Here is a 15,455-nt window from a genome sequence, read left to right as displayed (position 1 = left end):
ATAGTGGAAGGCCCTGGATCTCCAGACATTCTGGTTCTGTGAGCCAATGAATTTCCCTTTTTGCTTAAATAGTTTGACCTGGGTCAAAACCAGTTTAGTGAGTAACCTCAGTGAAACTGTAAAGTGGCGTATGTACACTGAAATACAAGATAGACAGTTGTGGCTGTGAATTGACCTGTGACATTCGCCTGTGACCTCAAGCAAATGACTTACTGTTCCTGAATCTGTCTCATCGGTGACAATCTAATATTGAGTCACATAAACTTGAAGGCTTTGTTTCATCATCTGTTTTTACTGAAATTCCACTGTATTAACTTTATTAATTCTAAGTTATGGCTCATTTAGAAGTCATAGGATGGTGAGACACACACACTGTTGATATGCATATGAAAATCACATCACTTTGTTCCTAAGTCACTCCACCTGTATCCCAAGCAGTCACTGTGCAAGTGTGATAGATTTATTTATTTGAAAGGCAGAGTTAGAGAGAGAGAGAGAGATCAGAGATCATGCATACATAACCTGGTTCACTCCCCAAATGGCCACAACATCTAGGGCTGGGCCAGGCAAAAGCCAGGAGCGAGGAGCTTCTTCGATATCTCCCACGTGACTGCAGGGGCCTTCAAGCACTTGGTCCATCTTCCACAGCTTTCTCAGACCCATTAGCAGAGAGCTGGATCAGAAGTGGAGCAGCAAGGTCTTGAACCAGTGCCTATATAGGGTGCCAGCATCACAGGCAGCAGCCCTATAAATGTTTGGTATCAGTCACAAGATCTGCAAATGCATGTTTGGCTCTCAGAAAATCCTGTTTCCCCCAAGAGAAGAAACCTGAGTGATAGTTGCATTCAGTGAATACAGAAACATGTATAAAGACTAGTATGTGATTTCTCTTATTATCTTAATTTTTCCCTTTATACTCCTATAACAGCTTTGTACATCAATGATTTCTGCACAGATGCACAATTAAAATTTTTAATTGCTTTGAAAGGGGATTCACAACTGTAGCAAATTAATATATACCAATAAGCTCTGAGACTAAAAATGCCACCTGAAATAGTCTATCAGCATTCTGATGTGCAGCAGGTTAAGCCACTGCCTGTGATGTTGGCATACCATGGGATCACCAGGTAAGCTCCACTTTCATTTCCGTTCCCTGCTAATGTGAGTCGAAAAGCAGCAGCAGATGGCCCAGGTTTTTGGGCTGATACCACCCATGTGGGAGACCTGGATGGAGTTCCAGACTCGGTTTTGTCCGGCACAGTCTTGGCCATTGTGGCCATTTAGGGAGTGAACCAGAGGGTGGAAGAGCCTTCTTCCCCCCACCCCTTTTAAATACATAAATAAAGCTTTTTAAAAAAATTCTACTGGGTTTCTGGAGCATTATCTTCCTGAACTAATCTAAAAGTATCACATATGAAGACATGATTGCCTTTATTCAACTCTTTACAAATTATTAAAACTACTACAAATGACTAAAATTCTGATTTTTGAAAAATCTGATTCATGTATTGATATTGTGCTGTGTGGCAAGCTGTTGAGGGATCATAATCTTAATAAAGATTAATACTCATACTTAGGTTAATAACTTGAAATTTGAAGAACGTCATTATTACTTATAGGACACAGACATAAGAAAGCCCAGTGCTATAGCTAGGAGTGAGTTCCCTTAGCGGGGTTGTATGATATCAGCTGCCTCAACTTAACTTATTTCCACATGTTAACATGGATTATTGAGTAGTAATAGCTACCATTTGTAAGTTCTATAGAAACTTCCACATTTTTATCTATAGATAGATATAACTCAGAAAATCCTAGACATGTGGAGGTTTATGTGACTTGTAATTTATGTGACAGATGACATTTAATTTTCATGATAACTCTCTGAAAGTTTGTATATGTCGAAATTGGAACTCAAAGAGGTTGGGTAATTATTCCAAGATCACATAGTTAGGGTATGATGAAACTAGGCCACAAATGCAAATCTGTCTGACCTATTTATTTAATAAACACTTAATATTTTCTTGCTCAATAATGCATATGTGTGTGTGTGTATAAATATTTTATCCCTTCCCAACTTTTCTAAACAATGTTTCGTGGCATATGTGTGCTAATATAAATGTTTGTATCTGCAAGTTGTGAAAAATCTTAAATATTGTGGTAAAGAATAAAGACTAAGAGCTTCTGATGGATGTGTGTGCTATTTGGTGAATATCCTGTCTGAAGATACACGTGGCAAGTTCTACCTTAGATGGGTTCCATTGTAATTATCCTGTGGAGCCAATGTCAGTGATGTTCAAAGTGAGATCTGAGAACCCTATGGTATCCCTGTGTCAAAGTTTCCCTAAGCCAACAAAACCTATAGGAGATACTGATTAAGAAATTCTTTGCTGTAGCAAACAATTGGCTTCCATGATGTGCAGTGTTGCTAGGAAAGTGTGAAATGCAGCGGGTAGTAGGCCATCTGGAATACCTGACAACAGTGGAGTTTGTTCTTTTACAGGGAAGACTAGACTATGCTTTTATGACTTCCCAACTATTTGAATTGGACAGAACTGTATTTTCTAGGAGAGTTTCTCCTGTTGAAAGCCAACTGATTATGAATTGTAGTTATAGCTTCAAAATAGCTCCATAACTGTACCTAGATTGGAGTTAAGTATCTGGGTACTGTGATTAAGTCAACTTAGATTAAAGACTGTCACAGTCTCCAAAATCCTTTCAGTTAGGGTTCATAAGTTCTCCCTTTCCCAACTATGTTGGAGGCTGGCTTTTTCTTCACGGGGACAAGGGCAGCAGTGCAGTAGACTCAATGCATAAGTACATAGGAAAATTTATCATATATTCCAAATACTAGAAACTGTTTTGGTTCTCTTTTTGTCCTAGGAAACAGTTATTTATCATAAAAAATTCTGTGTGAATGTGTAGTGAATATATTATTACAAATGCTTTTAAAAATAAATGATTTTATAAATTATAGTCTTAAGTCTAATATAGTAAGCATAGACAAATAAAATCCACATAAACCAAGACTCATTAGGATCTTAAATAATTTTTTAAGTATAAAGGAGCCCTGATTTCAAAAGGTGTGAATAGCATTATCCTAAACAAATGGAACAGTTAGGTTGCTTTATTTAGCAATAAAACAAACAGTTCAATAGTTCTCCTTGTATTTGGCATAAATCTTCACAAATGTCTTCCCCCATTGCACAGCATAGACAATGTAAAAATTTGCCATAGTTTATGAATATCAAAACTAACCTATTTTCTCTCGTGCATGTATTGATTCAAACAAATAATGATGCAGAGAAACACAAGCTGCTTTTGTGACCTCCTAATGACTTGATCCGATGCTATAAAATACCTATTTGAATTTTGACTAGAAACTCTTTAAACATCACCATTGACTGTTTTCACTCTTAAACTTACTTTCTGCAGATTCTAATAAGTTATCCTTGCCAAGTTTCCTTACTTACACAATAGTTGAAATATTTATTTGCGGGACATGGACATTTTTATTTGTGTTTTGTATTCTAAAAATGAATGAGCTGATGAAATGCATAGGAGAGGGCAGTGTGGTGGCTATGTATTCCAGTGAGTAAAATAAGGACATTGATTTCTTCTTCACCATGCAGTTACTTTTTGATTAACTGGAAAATGGAGACAATAAAGTCACAGGAAAGCCAAAATTGTGATTAAGACAAACATGGCCAAAAGATGGTACAAAATTGATTGGATGAAAATCTAGGCAAAATTACCTATCATATTCTGAAACACATTATTGTTGTATTGTGTTACCCTAATGAGTACAGTAAAAGGAGATGAACGCAATCTTTTAAAGCAGAAATTGCCAACTGAGTTGCTATGGAGACCAAGAAGGTAATCTACCACAGCAGTCCAGTTGAAAAATGGAGATACTTAGTGCATGTCCAAAGTGGTTGGTTATTATTAGGCAATTTTCAACTCTTCACTTGTGGGAATGTGTACCCATTGTGCCAAGGTTTTTTCTTTGCTTGTTTTTGTTTAATGGGAAAATGAATCTGCATTATCAAGAGATTTTTTTCCACTGTGTGATGCTAATTAATCTAAAACTTAGATCTGTAAAGGGTAAACAAAATATGCCTTTGTATCACTATCATGGTGTGATGTCTGGTTTAACATTACTGAATACCACATAAATGACTTAATGACTAAGACTAAGAAGTTAATATTCACTAAGATAGTCTACAATGGTTTTTTTTTAATTAATCTTCTCCATGGTCTCTCAACACTGTGTAGTATAGAAGCTCTTCTTTGTTAGTCTTTGCTTTCTCAAGTTATTTCAGAAATCAAATTAATTGGGGAAGGTACAAATGAGACTTGAAAGGGGTTGCCAAAGAAGAGGTCAAGTGTAGGGTTTTTTTTTTTTGTTTTTTTTTTTTTTTTTTTTTTTTTTTTTTTGACAGGCAGAGTGGACAGTGAGAGAGAGAGAGAGAGAGAAAGGTCTTCCTTTGCCATTGGTTCACCCTCCAATGGCCGCCGCGGCTGGCGCGCTGCAGCAGGCGCACCGCGCTGATCCGATGGCAGGAGCCAGGTGCTTTTCCTGGTCTCCCATGGGGTGCAGGGCCCAAGCACCTGGGCCATCCTCCACTGCACTCCCTGGCCACAGCAGAGGACTGGCCTGGAAGAGGGGCAACCGGGACAGAATCCGGCGCCCCAACCGGGACTAGAACCCGGTGTGCCGGCGCCGCTAGGCGGAGGATTAGCCTAGTGAGCCGCCGCGCCGGCCAAGTGTAGGGGTTTTATGTGTTTCTCAATGAGGAAGTTTGATTGGCCTGTGTATATGCTAATGATGTTAAAACCTGTGGGCCAATCGGGGGACTGACAGGATGTGCATTACTCATCTTGAAAAGTTTGCTCAATATCTATCTGAAGAAAGAGCCACGCCTACCTTGAGGAGGGGCAAAGATCTACCAAACTAACCTCATTCACTCGGTAATCAGGCCCACAGTTATTTTAAGCCAATCACCTGCAGAGTTTGGAAAGCACTATTCAACCTCCAATTTTGACACTTTGAGCCCAATCATTCTTTGTTGTGGAGGCTGTCCTGCGCCTTACAGGTTTTAGGCAGCATCCCTGGCCTTAACCCAGTAGGTGCCAGTAGCACCAGCAACACAGTGACAACCAAAAATGTCTGGATATGGCCCAATGTTTGCTGGAGGGCAAAGTCTCCTTGGAGGAGAAACACTGATGTAGGGATGTTTATGTTTGCCCCTTGGGGGTCACTAGCCTCTTCTCAGAATGCTTACACTGTACTTTTCCAAAGAGGAATTCGAGTAAATGAGATGAGTTCATTTATATTTCTGGAGATGTTTGATGCCCTAGGCAACCGCTTTCTCTCTATCCCTTTTTGACTCTGAGGAAACACTTTTATTGCTGACATCTCAAATTGCCAATTCCTCTTCATATTTTTGTTATTTATTCATTGCTTCCTCTAATCCCTGCTCATTAATCTTATACCAGGGATTGCATCTGCTTAACCATCTAAATACTTCAACTTACTTTTGTTCTAAGATCTTAATAGCCATTTTGCTCATTCAGTGATGATTAATTCAAACCCTTGCCTTTATTGTAACTAAAATGATGCCAGTTTCTCTACATTTCAGTAACTTTTATAGAATTTAATGACCCTATCTTTGTGTAATTTTTAGATCTTTAGGTTTTGATGTATTCAATATAATTGATAAATGCAATGATAAGAAAATATTTCATTCCTCCCTCTCTGCCTCCCCCTATATCCTTCCCGCCCTCACTTTTATCTCTCCCTTCTGTTCTTTAATTTTTGAGAATATATATATATATATTAAAGAATCAATCTACTTCATAGTAAAGGGTTTAATGTTTCACTTCATAAACAGTTCAACAGGTAAAAAGCCGAAAGACCCTAATTAAGCATCAATAGTGGCAAGGGCTATAAACAATAATCAAATAAAAAGATGACCATGTCACCCACTTAATCAAATTTCCAAGTAATCAAAATCAAATATAACCTTATTACCCATTAGTACAAAAAAATGGTATAAAGTGAAGTTGGACAAACGTATATTTGTAATACTGATACATGCAGGCGTTTCTTTGTCTTTGTTTCCCCATTTTTAGTTGTAGTTCACACTTATAAGAGAACATGTGGTACTTGATTTATGTACCTGGCTTTTTTCACTCAATGTAATGTCTTCTAGTTAAATATATCTTGCTGCAAATGGTAGAATTTTCATTCTTTTTTTATAGCTGAATAATATTTCATTGTGCATAGATATGCCACATATTCTTTATCCATTCACCTGATGATGGACAGATACCTCGATTGATTCCATATCTTGACTATTGTGAATGGTGCTGCTATAAATATGGTGGTGCAGGTATCTCTTAGACACAATGTGTTCATGTCTTTTGGTACCCAGAAGTGGGGTTGCTAGATGATGTGGCAAGTCCACTTCCAGTTTTTCATCAAACCTCCATACCAGTTTTGACAGTTCCTGGGCTACTTTACATTCCTGCCAACAGTGTATAAGTGTTCCCCTTTCTTTACATCCTCATTAATATTTGTTACTGTCTTTGGGGTTTTAGCCATTCTGACAGGGGCAAGGTGATACCTCACTGAGGCTTTAATTTGTACTTCCCTGATAGCTAGTGATGATGAGCATTTTCCATATTTGTTGGCCACTTGTATTTCTTCCTCGGAGATCTTTTGTCAGTTTCTTAACTGGAGTGATTGGGTTTTGTTACTAAGTTTTTAGATTTGCTGATATATTCTCAATATTCCTTTTTTTTTTTCTTTTGGCTCTTCATTCTGTTGATTTCCTTTGCTGTAGCGAATTTTCTGGATTTGATGTAATTCCATTTGTTTCACTTTCACTGCCTATGTTTTGTCTTTTTTTTTTTTTTTTTTTTAATTTGAAAGTCAGAGTTACGCAGAGAAGGAGAGGCAGAGAGAGAGAGGTCTTCAATCTGCTGGTTCACTCCCCAGATGGCCACAACGCTGGAGCTATGCCGATCTGAAGCCAGGAGCTTCCTCCAGGTGTCCCACATGGGTGCAGGGGCCCAAGCACTTGGACTGTTTTCTACTGCTCTCCTAGGCCATAGCCGAGAGCTGGACAGGAAATAGAGCAACCAAGACTGAAACCAGTGCCCCCATGGGATGCCAGCACTGCAGGCAGTGGCTTTACCCATTATGCCACAGCGCCAGCCCCTATGTTTTGTCTTTTTAAGTCTTCCTTTTCACTTCATTAGGCATAAATTTTTTACTACAGTCTATAAATAATTTGAAATTCATTAAATTCTACCTTATTTACATTTTTCAAACATTGAACAATTGCTCCATCTTTGCATTTTGCTACTTAGAACTTATTTTCTGGATTCCTATGTGTTAGTTGTTTGAGTATTTATATTTCATTGTTCATACTTTCCCAGAAAAGCAATAGATGCAATGTGGCATCTGTTGGTTATCTCTTAATTTTAAAAGATAAGTATCTTTTGATATGTAGTTTTGACTACCAGTGAATTTAGGATTAAAAATCAATAATTCTTGAAAAATATGTAATGGAAGAGTACATGTTAAATAACCATGTTCGATTTTCTAAAAGAAACTCACTTCAAATATAACTTACACAGGATGAAAATAGAATATATTACAAAATACAATAGAGGATGGGGAAAGATATAATGGAAACATTAATAAAAGGAAAGGAAAAGTACTTATACCAGAAAAAGTAAATTTCAGAACAAATAAAATTACTAGACACAGAGTCATTATATAATGATAAACAAGTAAATCTATCAAGATGTAGTACTTCTAAATGTGCATATACCAGATAACAAAGTTAAACTGATGAAGAAAAAACTGAGAACTAAAATGAAAAATTGTAGATTTTAATACAGCTCTGTCAACAACTGGTGAGAAAGCTAGACAAAAAAAAATTCAACCAGGGTATAGAAGAACTTAGTAACATCAGCCAATGAAATATAATCAGTGTTTATAGGACACTCCCAAGAAAGGCAAAACCAAGTGAAGTTTATTGTGATGGAAAACTTCAGTATCAGAAAATCAATTAATATGCAATATTAATAGGAAAATTACAAGTCAATTTATATATAAATGAATTTGACATCATTCATGACCCATTTGTAATGTCAAAAAACTCAAAAATAGAAATAAAAGTGCATTTCCTCAATTTTATGAAATGTATCTGAAGCTTACAGCTGAAATAACAATAATGAAGATAATAATGCAATTTTAAGCTAGGGATTATGGATGTTCCCTCTAATCTTTCCTATTCAACATAGCCCTGAAAATTCTTGTTAGTACAATAAAGAAAAATGTATGCATAGATTTCAAAAAGAGAAAATTATCCATATTTTCAGGGGACAGAATTATCTGGAGAAAATCCAAAGAATCAAAACACAAAATACTCCTAGAACTAAAAACTGAGTTCATCAAGCTTGTAGAATATATTGCAGAATGCAATATAATATAAACATAAACGTGTGCTGCTTTTTAATATATATAAATATGCATATATAAATCGCGTGTGTGCTTATATATTGGCAAAGAATCTATGCCTGGCAAATAAAATAAGTGTATTATCTGTGTACTAGAAACTATGCAATGTTAATGCTAGTTAAAGAAATAGAATATGACTGTAGACACACCATGTCCATGGGTTGGAAGAGTCAGTGTAATAAAGATGTCAATTTCCCTCAAACTGATAAACAAGTTTATGCAATTACTAGCAAAATCTAGAAATACTTTTTACATAGATATGATTATTACTATACATTTGAAAAGGTAAGAATACTACATAAAACTAACTTTGAACTAGAATAAAGCAGAAGGAATGCATCTACCTGATTTTAAGGCTTACCTGACTTGAGTCATCGAGTCTGTGTGGTGTTGGCAGAGAGACAGGCAATGAGAAAAAGAGCAAATTGAGAAACACCAAGAGTATTTCAAAAAGTTTGTGGAAAATCGGCATGGAAAGACATTTCTGATGCTGCAAAAATGTTTTGAAATCCATGTATCCTTCTGATCTGTATTTTCCATGAAGTTTTTGAAGACCCTTCCTACATCCACACCAATATGGCAACTGATTTTTGTCAGTTATGAAAATAATTCTCTGGAGAAGGGACCATCAAACACTTGGTGCTAGTGCAATAGGACAATCAGATAACCAAACATAATTAAACCTCAACCTAAACTTTACATCTAATGTAAAATTCAATTTGAAAGGGATCACAGACTGAAATTTAATATGTAATAGTAAAATTTTAGAAAAATATTCAGTTTCTATGGGTAGGCAGAATTGTTACTTAATTACAATACCAGAAATCATGGAATGAAAATTGGATTAAAACTTTGAATTGAGTAAAAAAACTTTTAATCTGTGATAGCCTAAAGAGAATTAAGTCTAGTAACAGACAGAAGAAGTTATTTGTAAATGATATATGCAGCAAATGCAGAAGAATATTTAAAGGACACTCAAATATCAAAAATTGAAAAAATCCCAAAAGCAAACAATTCAATTACAATATAGATGAAATTCATTAAACATTTCACTAAAGATACATAAGTGAGAAAAAAGTTCATGGAAGTTTTCAACATCATTAACCATTAGGAAAATGCAAATGTTAATGAGGCACCTCTGCATTCCTATCAGAAAAACTCAAAGTAGCAATGCCAGATCCCTCATATGCTGCTAGCCAGACAATAGACTAGTACAGCCACTGTGGGAAACTGACAGTTTCTTTAAAATCCTCAGTGTGGCATATCATACAGTCTAGGAATTACACTCCTATGCATTTGTCATAGAAGAAATTGACTAATTTTCATATAAAACTTATATAAGTGTTTATAGAGACTATATTCATTTTTCAGTAGCTTTATTGAGATAACTCAGACATCAAACAGTTGACGAACCTGAAATGTACAATCCAATATATTTAGTTGCTTCAGGACCAGCTTTATTCAGAATAGAGCGAGAACAATTCTGAGATTTTTGAAAGATTACTGTGCATACTGTGGTTAAGTTTGGCTACTTCCTAGTTACCTGAAAGCACATTTTGGTTATGTAAGTATTATTTACTGCCTTTGCTTCCATTTTTTCTCTTGTAAAATGAAGCATTATACCAATCTTTTAAGGTTATTAAGAGTCAGAGTTCACAGAATGTTGGACACAGTTGCTGGTACAAAGTACGCAATGGCAGTTAAAATGATCACCTAAGTGAAATGTACACAGGTTGCAGAAAATAAGTAGTCTTGAGTTTAGGAAGTTCGTCTTGGTCCTATGGTATTGGCGGAGGGAGTTAGGGGCAAATGCCTTTATCAACAATTGTTTCTTGAATTAACAGGTTTGTACTGCAAGAATATAAGGGGTAAAATTGCTACATTTTCTAAAAATCGGGCATGAAATGCTTGACATATTTAACAAGAAATGCACCTACATATAAAATGCTAAGTTAACTTAATTGTAGACATGTTGCTTACTGGAAAGGGGGGCCATAAGTAGAGCTCTGTGAAATGTGATCTTCCATCATGACTTATTAGGGAATTTCTGCAACTGGACAAGAGAAGCATGGCCCTTCTAACAAAAATTGAACATAGCATTTCTTAGCTATTATTTGTTATTAAGGTGCTAATTAACCAGACAGTGACATTTAATTTCTCATCATAGTACAACTTGCCATGTGCCTGTTGGTATGTATAATTTCTAGGCAAGTTGGAAAGTTAGCATAATTTTTGAAAACTTTATACCTCATAATTAGCATGACAGCCCAGGGGATGCCAAAGACAATTTTATTCCCAAATTACACGTGCCTTTCTCCTTATTGGAAAGTAGTGAGGGGGAAAGAGTAAGGAGGCATGGCTTGTGGTCTCAAATCTGCCCCCCACACCCTGCGTGGCTCTGGTAGAAATAGCAATGCCCTGAGCTTCAGCACCGTCACCCGTGGCACAGGAGGAAGCACTCAGTGATCACCAATTACTTCCTGTAGTTCAGCCGAACCTGGATGTCAAGAAAAGTTGGGACTGAGAGAGAAAGGAAGAAAAGCAACAAGGATGTGAAATTACCCCTCTTTAGCAGATGGAGAGATGTTAAATACCTAATTCTTCTTCTTCCTCTTGTTTTTTATTTTTTCTTAAAAGTTCTAGGTTTGGGAATTTGGTGCAGTGGGTAAGATGTTGCTTGGGACTTCTGCATTCCATGTTGAAATACAGAGGTTCTGGTCCCAGCTTCGGGCTAATGCACGCTTTGGGAGACAAATGATGGCTCAAATGCTAGGGTCCCTGCTACCCACATCAGAGACCCAGATTAAGTTCTTAGCTCCTGGTTTCAGCTTGCTCCAACTCTAGCTATTGCAGACATTTGGGCAGTGAACCAACAGATGGGAGAATTCCCCCACTTCCTCTTTACCCTCCCTCTCCCATTTTATTCTCCAGCCCCCTTCTCTCACCCTCTTCTCTGTTCCTTTCTCACCCTCTTCTCTGTTCCTCTCTGCCTTTATCCCTTTCTATGCCTTTCAAAAAAAAAAAAAAAAAAAAAAAAAAAGAAAAATCCTAAACTCTCATGTGTTGTATTTTATATTCTTGAAAATTACTAGCTTGCATCTTATAGCTACTACTCATACTCAGATGTGGTGGGAGTTTTTTCCCTTTTTATTTATTTATTTTTTTTTTTGACAGAGTTACAGACAGAGAGAGAAAGGTCTTCCCTCCGTTGGTTCACTCTCCAAATGGCTGCAACGGCCAGAGCTGTGCTAATCCAAAGCCAGGAGCCAGGAGCCAGGAGCCTCGAGCCTCCTCCAGGTCTCCCATGCGGGTGCAGGGCCCAAGCACCTGGGCCATCCTCCACTGCCTTCCGGGCCACAGCAGAGAGCTGGACTGGAAGAGGAGCAACTGGGATTAGAACCAGTGCCCATATGGGATGCTGGCACCACAAGCGGAGGATTAACCTAGTGCACTGTGGTACCTGCCCCAGTTTTTTCCCTTTTAAAATGTCCCCTATATCCATGTTTGTTTTTAGTAGTCTGATAAGAACCTCAGGTGCATAAAGTTCATTTACTGTACCAACCAAGATCTTAAGATTGTGTTCCATTCTTAACCACCTGCTTTTATCCCCAAGCTTAAAAGTTCCTTTTGTTATCTTCAAAATAGGATTGTTGATGTTCTGTCCTGTTTCTTAAGTTTATGAACCCACCAATAATTATCCAGCATTCTAGCAACTGGTTTGTGACATTTAAACACCTTGATTTCCAAACCAAAAAAAATAAAAATCCTTTTAGAGTATGAATCAAAACTATCAGTAAGTCCATAATTAAGTCAATTTCTATATATTTGAAGCATTCACATCATCTGTGTGATACGTTGCTCACTCTTTATATAATCAAATAGGACTAGAACCATTGTAAAAATCAGACTTCTGAGGCTTTGAGGGCAAATTTATTATCAAATGTCTATAAAAGTCGCAGGAGACAGTATTTCCTTTAAGTACCGTTGAAACCCAACAACTGAATTGCATTCCAGGCCCCTCCAAGGAGTCACAACATTATAATTGCCTCACATTTAATTGCAAGCATTGAAAAATGCAGATGGACAAAGTCATTTTTGTGCCATATATAGAGAAAACAATCACTCTGGATTTCAATATCGCTGGCTCCCTGATTCACTGAAAGCAGGAATTTATACAAGAGCCATGTCTAACAGTGGTGCTGCTATGAAAGTGGACAACTGAGCCCGAAAACACTGCCTCCACTGTTCTGGGGCTGGGCCCCACGCTCAGAGCCTTGCTATTCTCTTTCACTTTGGGGCCTGGCGAGGCAGCTTGCTTTTCCATTTTCTTCCATTGGCCACATTACTTTTTTTTTTTCAGTGAATCTTCTGTTGGCTTCCAGGGGAATGTTAGCTTAAGGCCTTGCCTTGCCATCCTCAGATAAAATCAAAGAAATGAAAAATGCCATAGGAAAGCAAAATAGCGTAGCCAGGGTGTACAAGAGGAATACCACCAGTTTCAAGCACTGCTTTGCATAGCTTCTATGGAGCCTGCTCATTAGGGACGTCAGCTTTTCTGGGGTAAGTAAAAGCATCTTGATCCTATCTAAAAAACAGGGAAATGATTACCTATTAGGATCGTGCATTCTAAGTCAGGCTCAGAACATGACTGCTTATCTTTATACTGCATTTGTAACTGCATTTGACTTGCTGCGTGCAAGTTCCACATTGCTTTTCTAGCAGAATGCTGTGTTTTCGTCAGTTGACTTTATTATAATAAACTGATGGCAAATGCTGCTTCCTTATTCAACAGAGCTCAAAGCCTGAATGTACCGGAACACGTTTTGTGATAAATAATATATCATGCACTCATCCAGTGCAGCCCGAGGATGTAGAGGGCGTTAATGCCGTGTTCTCAAATTGGCAAGAAACGACAGCTCTGAGGAAGAGAATAGGATCATTATATTGTGTTCCAATTTCATCTCGATCAACTGAAGCTAGCACAGTGCAGTAGCTCTCTAACTATGGGTGAGAACTCCAGCTTTTCTGAGTCCAAAGGAAAACACTGTTGCTTAAAGAACAACATGTGTAGTCTGGATGAACTCTGTCCTCCAGAAAAATCTCCATGGGGCAAATAGTGCTAAGATGGACATACTTAGTGTAATCCTACTTGGTGCCCTATTCATAATTTTTTTAATCACTCTGATCAGCTAGTTGTCTAACCTGTATGAGTTCATGTACCTGGTGGAATTCATTTTTTTCCCTTAGAATTTGCTACAAAATCGTGGCCAGGGCAGCCAGCAAGGAGTTCAAAAGCTCCAGGAGGAATCTTGACCTCCAATAGCCCATCTGGTGGCTCGCTCCTCCTCCTCCCATGGCCCTTTCTCTGTTTCTTCATCTTGTGAACACACTGTCAAGGGTGCTAGGAGTGTTTCCGCATTAGCAGATGCACTGTTACATGAAGCCATTCATCAGGCAGATCACAGATGTTGTTTTCTTTCTAGATGTTACTATAATTACTCTTAATAAACCTACTGAGTTTGTCACTTCATTGCAATAGATGACTTTTTAAAAAATCTATCAAATAATTCATGGCTTAAATTCTCTAAGGTTTATGTGGCATTTCTACCTTGGAGGGTTCAGGCTCTCTCCTCAGCTTTTCACAATGTATTGCTGGAAGGATGTAGTAATTAACTTCACGTGTGAGGGATGAACAGGCTCTTGAGGCACTGAAGATTGAACCCACATGCTGAGTTGGCAATCAAATCACGTGCCCCTTCTGTTAAAACATGGGTGTTGATTTGAGGCACGTGGTGCTGGTAAATCCAGTTAAAGCAGGCTGTGCCTTTATGAGGGAACGATGCTGAGGAAGGGAGGGAAGCTTCGTGCAGCTGCCTGGTTTCCAAATGGTGAAACTTGTATCTGGAGAAATGAAGCCCAGTGACTGAGACAGAACCACACCAGAATCCAGGGCTCATGGCTCTCAAGCCTCTGTTGAATCTTCTCCCACAGCCCTTCTTGGAATGTCCCATGCCACATCAGACCGATGCAACTGTCCTGAAGGATGCAAGAGTGAATTACACAGGTTGAATTTCTGAGACTGATTCTGTCTGTTTTACTTCTCCCCTAAAACTAACACTTAGCAAGTATCAAATCCTAGATTTCAGCCTATGGAGCGCCATCTTCTTTGTTGACTAAACAGCATTGATTTCTCCTCTTCCAGAGGTACTCTTTGAAACTTTAAAAGTGGAAGCTTCCAGAGCTCTTCCTTCCTGCCACTTCTTAGTTGCTTGTCATAGACACTTTTATCTGTATTTTTAAAATGTTTTTATTGACTCAAAAGCCTAATTTACTCGTGGGCTGGCCCAGGCAGAAGCAGGAGCTTCATGAGTCGCCCACATGGGTGGCAGGGTCCTGAGCATTTGGGCCATCTCCTTCTGCTTTGCCAGGCACATGGGCAGGGAGCGGCTGGGACCTGAAATCGTGCTCAAACCAGATGCTGGCATCACAGGCAGAAGCCTCGCCCGCTATACTAAAGTGCAGGCTCCCATGCAGTCTGAGGTTGAGTAATTGAGTAGTATCAGTAATGGTAATGGGGTTTTGTAGGAAAACCATAGGCATTGGAAGGGTTCTTAGTTTCAAATCCCTGTTCTACTTAGATAGTGTGACCTTGGGCAAGTTAATCACCCTCTAAAATACACACACACACACACACACACGGAGACAGGAAAGAGACCTACTACAATGCAAGGATTGCCTCAAAGGGAACCCTAGTAATTGCTAGCCATTACTATTGATTGGAGGCATTTTTAACCATCATGGCACTCTTAAATTACAAGTTTTTAATGTCTGGAGGCAAGTGGACCCTTACTTCTGTTTTGAGTGTGATTACGAGCTGCCATGGCCCATGTAGGAAGACTAGCATATGGTCGGCAGCCTGTAT

At 38.2% G+C, this 15,455-nt stretch overlaps 1 protein-coding gene across 3 annotated transcripts in view; it reads left to right on the top strand.

Annotated features, from left to right (window-relative positions):
- Positions 1-15,455, top strand: part of ATP10B (ATPase phospholipid transporting 10B (putative)) — a 353,427-nt gene that overhangs the window by 56,295 nt on the left and 281,677 nt on the right. Inside the window, exon 1 of one of the 3 annotated variants that reach the window (XM_051843575.2) lies at positions 12,850-13,093. The exons of the other annotated variants lie outside the window; for them this stretch is intronic. The gene's annotated coding sequence lies outside the window, so the exon portion shown is untranslated. Of the gene's footprint in view, positions 1-12,849; positions 13,094-15,455 lie in introns of those variants that run through there. 3 annotated transcript variants of the gene reach the window in all.

Source organism: Oryctolagus cuniculus, chromosome 6 (assembly GCF_964237555.1).
Source record: "Oryctolagus cuniculus chromosome 6, mOryCun1.1, whole genome shotgun sequence".
Lineage (NCBI taxonomy): Eukaryota > Metazoa > Chordata > Mammalia > Lagomorpha > Leporidae > Oryctolagus > Oryctolagus cuniculus.
This window is presented reverse-complemented; position numbering and strand designations above follow the sequence as displayed.